The following is a 6,478-nucleotide window of genomic DNA, read 5'->3' as shown; positions in this document are numbered from 1 at the left end:
GGAACATCTAGAAATAATAGGGATCATTCAGAAATAATAAAGATCATTCAGAAATAATAAGGATCATCTAGAAAAATAGGGATCATTCAGAAATTATAAATATCATTCAGAAATAATAGTAATCTTTAAAATAAAAATAAAATGATATAGTTAAATAGATTATTTCTCTACATTTAATCTTATATTTTTCTTGATGTTTTTTATTTACTCATTTTTTATCTAATACTAGCAGGCCGTCTTGTGTTGCCCGGTCGTAAAATACGCATAAGTAATTTGATTATAATTTATGGGAACACTGAGGCATGTGTATCCGATGAATAATTTTTTTTTTTACTAAACAGTTTACATCTTGTAAGCAAAATAATATATATATATATATATATATATATATATATATATATATATATATATATATATATATATATATATATATAAAAGAAAATACCCTGGCTGAGATCGAAAGCAAAAAGCCAACGAGTGAAGTAATAATAATTAGGCCGACTTGACACGACCTTTAAAACGTGTTTTCAAACTGTCATGTGACCTATTCACGCATGCACATGCGTAGAACAGTTAACAAACCGATACAAATCCGATGACTCCTACGTACTAATTTGTTTGTTTAATTTTGATTTCATAGCAGTCTTTTCTTCGGATGAGTGTCTGAAGATGCTATATAGCAAATTACATGTTAGTAGATCAAAGAATCCGTTGGGTATATAGGTTGAGAAGTGTCCTCTCACATTCATTCTCACTCCTAAACTGACTTTCGTCCTCTTTCAGTAGCACATATCCGAACTTATGATGTGATACCCAAATCAGGTGGTAGAATGATCGCATCACATACAAATGACTCGGACTTTGAATCCTGTGCTCGGGTATGATTCGCAACTTACATGTTTTGTGTTTCGGTTTGCTTAATTGGGAATATATATATATATATATATATATATATATATATATATATATAAGTGAAAGTCTGTGTCTGTGTGTGTGGGTGTGTTGTGTGTGTGTGTTCATGAACTCTGTCAATTTTCAGTCTTCAGATGATATACAGGGTATGGGGATTTGGGAAAATCTTTGTAATTCGTTTTCGGTCAGAAATTTGGCTGTTAAGGGGTCAGAATTCAACGATTCGACCTTTGAGAACTCTACCAAACTCCTCCGACAATTTTGGCTATAAAAAATTGAAATTTTAGATATAGGTTCCTTGGACTTGGATCTAATTTAATAACTTGATTTGAGCTCAAAACAATAAATGTTAAGCGGTCATAACAGGGGTAAAAGTTTATAAAAATTTACCTCTGCGGTCTACTAACTTACTCAGACAATTTTGGTGTAAACATTTGAAATTTTACATAAAGGGTATTCAGAGATAGGGCAAGCTTTTTAATCTGTTTGGGTCGAAAATTTCAGCTACCAATATATAAATATATGTATGTATGTTTGCATGTCTGTCTAAAAACCTTCGACAGAGGAGACGGATTTTCACAAGATCAGTATCGTTTTGAAGCTCGACCGTTCAGACGACAAATATCGAAATTTGGCTAAAAACATTAATTCTTTCACCCTCAACTGGGCACTTTTCTACAGGGACAGAGGGGGATCGCTTTTTTCGCCGATATTTTCGAAAGTCATTCATTCTTTTCGATTGTCTAGCCTTAATTTAAACCTACATCACTTCAATCTAATATAAATACCAGTATTTATATATAGATATTTTAATCCCAACCAAATAAAAAAACTCAATACGAAAACAATAGAGAGTAGAGCTTATTATAAGAGAAAAGAAACTAAAACTGTAGGTTGAAATTTACAATCAAATTTATTGTTCGACTGAATACTCCAAAAAATAATTTGCAATTTGTAAATTATTTTTGTGGTATTTAGTCGAACAATAAATTTGATTGTATATATATATATATATATATATATATATATATATATATATATATACATTTGTGTGTGTATGTGTGTGTATACATATACATATATATGCCCTTTGTTTTTACATAAGCAGTAATATGGTACTACACAGCCATGAGCATGTTTCGGTCAGTCAGTTACTTGGAACTAGATACCTCTTCAGGCCATACAGCTTATACGAAAGCAAAGTTTGAAAACTTAAATAAAGTGTATACTCTGCTCTATTTCAGTATTTCGGTATTGAGCACTCTTGTATTGATCTCGTTAAACTTTATTGGTTACTTGACCTCTGGAAAACAATGACCTCAGATTACACACACACACACACACACACACACAAACACACACACACACACACACATATATATATATATATATATATATATACACACACACACACGTATACAGAGGGGTTCCAAAAGTCGCACATCGTCTAGGTTTTTATAAAAATAAATATAATATCTATTTTCTTGTTCATTAGCTCAACAGATGGACAATTCTAGTACACATTTGAGATGTTCCCGAAGACAAAAATGACAAGAGGGACAGATCTGGTGAGCGGAGCAGCCACTCCACGAAGATCAGTATATGGTGTGCAACTTCTTAGATACCATATATATATATATATATATATATATATATATATATATATATATATATATATATATATTCTGTCATGCATTCTGTCGGGTATTTATTCTAAGACACAAAAGCACATGCTGCCCACACGCACGCACACATTCAGACATACACACACACACACACATTCGTGTGTGAATTTGTATCTAATTCGACATAATGCATACATATAATCAGAAAAGGTGCAATATGCGAAGAACACGCACACAAAAGATATGTATACACACACACACACATATTCGTGTGTGCATTTGTATATAATTCGACATAATGCATACATATAATCAGAAAAGGTGCAATATGCGAAGAACACGCACACAAAAGATATGTATACACACACATATTCGTGTGTGCATTTGTATATAATTCGACATAATGCATACATATAATCAGAAAAGGTGCAATATGCGAAGAACACGCACACAAAAGATATGTATACACACACACACATGTGTGTAATTATACAAAATACGCATACATATGCGTGTTATTGTGTAAATAATCGGCAATCACTCGTGACGAGTATGATTGTTCTCCCGTCGGTGAGATTAGATCTGGTCATTTGTGGGTCCTCAGATGGCTGTTGAGGCCGATCCTTGACCCGCAGATTTTATTGCAGTGGGGGTCATGTGCGGGTGGTCGATTAGGTAGTGGAAGACGTGGGAGGAGCTGTGTTGGAAGTAGATCTCTCCTTTCCCTGCATTCTCCTGTTTTTGCGGCTCTGTGCAGGTTCTTTTCTGAGTGAACCGTGATTTCAGTGTCCATCCTACTCCACATGCCCCTCTGAAGAGCATCATCCTCCCAGCTTGTGAGGCTGAAGTGACATTGTCTCACGTGGGTCTTTATGTTGTTTTTATATCTCTTTTTTCTGTAGACAGCATAATCGCGTTGACACACCGGTTCTCGTCAGATCACCGAAGTTAAGCAACGTTGAACCTGGTTAGTACCAGATAGGTGACCATTTGGGAATTCTAGGCGCTGTATGTGCTCTCTGCTTATCTCGGCGTTTGTTTCCAGTCGTCCTGTACATACACTTCACTTGCCACTGGTATTTAACAATGTCGACTACGGAGAGGTTTGATTGGTGATTGCGCACCTGCTGCTACAAAAAGTTCACGCACAGGCAACCCTACGTGGGTGTCCATAGTCTGTCAAAGACTGTAGACTGAAGGCGTCTCATCATATCTCATTTTCTGTCCTCCTTCGGACCATTTTCCCTCTTTTAGCTGACCGTAGAGTATATAAATACACACACACACACACACACACACACACACACACACACACACACACACACACACATATGCGAGTGTGTGTATGTGTGTAGATGTATGTAGTTTAAAACCACGAATTTACCTACGTGCGTGTGCCTTTAGCAAGCTAGACGGTTCACTGTAACGATGAGGGATCCGTATTAGTAGCAGCGCAAGTAGTGACGCTTAAAAGTTGAAGCCACAGCAAAATATTAAAACAACTTTCTTTGCTTCCATTCCGATTCGTCGTAGATAATCATCAGATATTCTCACAGAGAGTTTTTCGCTACATCACAGCTCTTAACTCTCTCTAGATGGAGAAGTGACTTTTAGCTGCAACTTTATTACTAGCCTAGGTGCTCGGCGTTGCCTGGGTTTTTGGAGGTGTGTGTTGAGCAAAAAAAAAAGTGGTAGTAGGCAGGCAGGCTCGAATCCGTTACACGAAGGAGGAAAAGAACGTGAAAAAAAAACTGACGTTTTTGACGTTGCGTTCGTCAGTTATGTAGGTTTTAATTAAGGCTAGTCAATCGAAAAGAGGAGCTAATTTTCGAAAATATCGGCGAAAAAAAAACGACCTCTCCCTGTAGAAAAGTGCCAGTTGAAGGTGAAGGAATTAATATTTTTGGCCAATTTTTCGATATTTAGCGTCCGAAGGGTCGTGCTTCCAAACGATACCGATTCGTGAAAATCCGTCACCTCTGTCGAAAGTTTAAGGCAGACATACAAACATACATCCATATATTTAAACAGACAGGTTAGAAGGAATTTATTTACATTAGGTTCACCTCCAAAATTTTCTTAAAAATGACGACTTACATAGGTTTTTGAGTATGCTGAATATGAAAATCTCATTTAAAGTTTACAGAGACTATTAGTTATCGAGATATAAAGACCTGTATTATACACTCTAATTCTCTGGCGGCCATGGGTTTACGCGATAAACAAATCTACTTCTCTGCGAAGTTGATTTGTTTATCATGCATGAGCGCGTAAAAACATAGCCGTCACAGAACTACTGTGCAAAATGCAGGTCTTTCTATCTCGATAACTACTTGTCTCTGTAAAATTTAAATGAGATTTTCGTATTCAGCATAGTTGAAAACTTATTCAAAACATCAAATTTAGAGAAAATTGTGGAGGTTGACCTAATGTAAAAATACCTTTATAAGTAAACTACAATTGACCCGTTGGGTCAGTACATGTTATAGCTAGCTATGGAATAGGGAGCATATAAACTATGCCAAAAATATGCGCGCTTGCGCGTTCAACAATGGCCATCACTTTTAACATATGGAATTACATTGCTTAATATCTAGAAAACAACATAATTGCGAAAATTTTAATGTGATATACGTTTTCAGCATACCAGAAAAATTATAAGAGCTATCTTATTTAAAGAAAACGTTCTGGAAAAATCCAAATAACAAATTACAGATCTTTTATTTCTTTTCTTTTTTTTTTTTTTTTTGAACGCAACCACATTTTTAAAATCATTACTTTCGGATCATTTATATTTATATTGTTAGATGTGTGGGAAAATAAAATGTATGAATCTTTTTTTTTTTTAAATAAATCAAATTAAAAAAACAAAACAAGACGATCCCGTAAATTGTTGATTTAAAAAACCCCAAAAAATTATAACTCTGTTTTTATTTATTTACGCATGCGCAGAATTTTTTTAACCGGAAGTCGTAAACTTGAACTTGTAAAGCGGAAGTGGATGGTCGGTTTCAACGCCGAAGCAAGACGATTTGAGTTCTATATTATTATGCATATAGGCTTTGAATGATGGAGAAAAAAACTCATAAAAGACAGTTCATACAGGGTGTTCCAAAATTCACTTAAACAGGTTCTTTTTTGATGATATCTTTCTGTAATTTGAACACAATCTGACTAAGACATTGGAAAACTTTTTAAAAATGCACAAGTCAAACAATCTTTATTTATAAAAAAAATCTAGCGAGGGGTACCCGGCGTTGCCCGGGTGTTTGGAGGTGTGTGTGGAAACTCCGGGGGTAGGGGGGGTTTAAAAAAAGTAAGTATGAGGATTGAACCTGAACCGTTGAGGCAAAGTTGTAAATTAAAGTGTGAAAAAAAAGTGCGACGTTAACCATTGTCCAACCGCGACTTGCTAACGGAAACACGTTTGAATTTATTTAATTACTTGGATTTGGCAGGTGCCCGTTTTGATGAGTTAATGAGGTCAAGTTTGACTGCGGGATAGTATTCATTTACTGCTGAACGCCCCCCCCTAAAGATGTTATAGGAAAAAGACTAACCCACATGCGGCGAGCGACAAATGTTGAATATTTATCTTCCCGAAATCGAGCAAATTAAATAGACAGGCGAGCTTCGTTGTTAACTCTGAGGTATTACGATTTATATGTTATACAAAAAGTTTTTAAAAGTTGTGAAGCTAGCGACCGCTTCTCTGAAAGAAGCCTTTTGTTGACATACAGAAAAAGCGAACATACATACATGATGATTACATACATACATACATACATGCATACATACATTTTCGCTTTTATATTTATAGATGTCTTTTAAATGTTGTCCATTTTCAGCTTCGCATATTTGTGCTCTTTCCAAAACATTATCCATGACAGATTGCAGAATCTTTGGATTGCGATTTAACTCCTTTATTTCGTTCCTGGTGT

General features: G+C 35.3%; 1 long non-coding RNA gene and 1 pseudogene across 1 annotated transcript in view; one reads left to right on the top strand and one right to left on the bottom strand.

Moving 5' to 3' along the window:
* Nucleotides 1-6,478, bottom strand: part of LOC145267041 (uncharacterized) — a 689,166-nt gene that overhangs the window by 659,647 nt on the left and 23,041 nt on the right. The gene's annotated exons all lie outside the window — the stretch shown is intronic.
* Nucleotides 3,436-3,552, top strand: LOC145267379 (5S ribosomal RNA; annotated as a pseudogene).

Source organism: Euprymna scolopes, chromosome 42, assembly GCF_053919585.1.
Source record: "Euprymna scolopes isolate OS-2025 chromosome 42, ASM5391958v1, whole genome shotgun sequence".
Classification (NCBI taxonomy): Eukaryota; Metazoa; Mollusca; class Cephalopoda; order Sepiida; family Sepiolidae; genus Euprymna; species Euprymna scolopes.
This window is presented reverse-complemented; position numbering and strand designations above follow the sequence as displayed.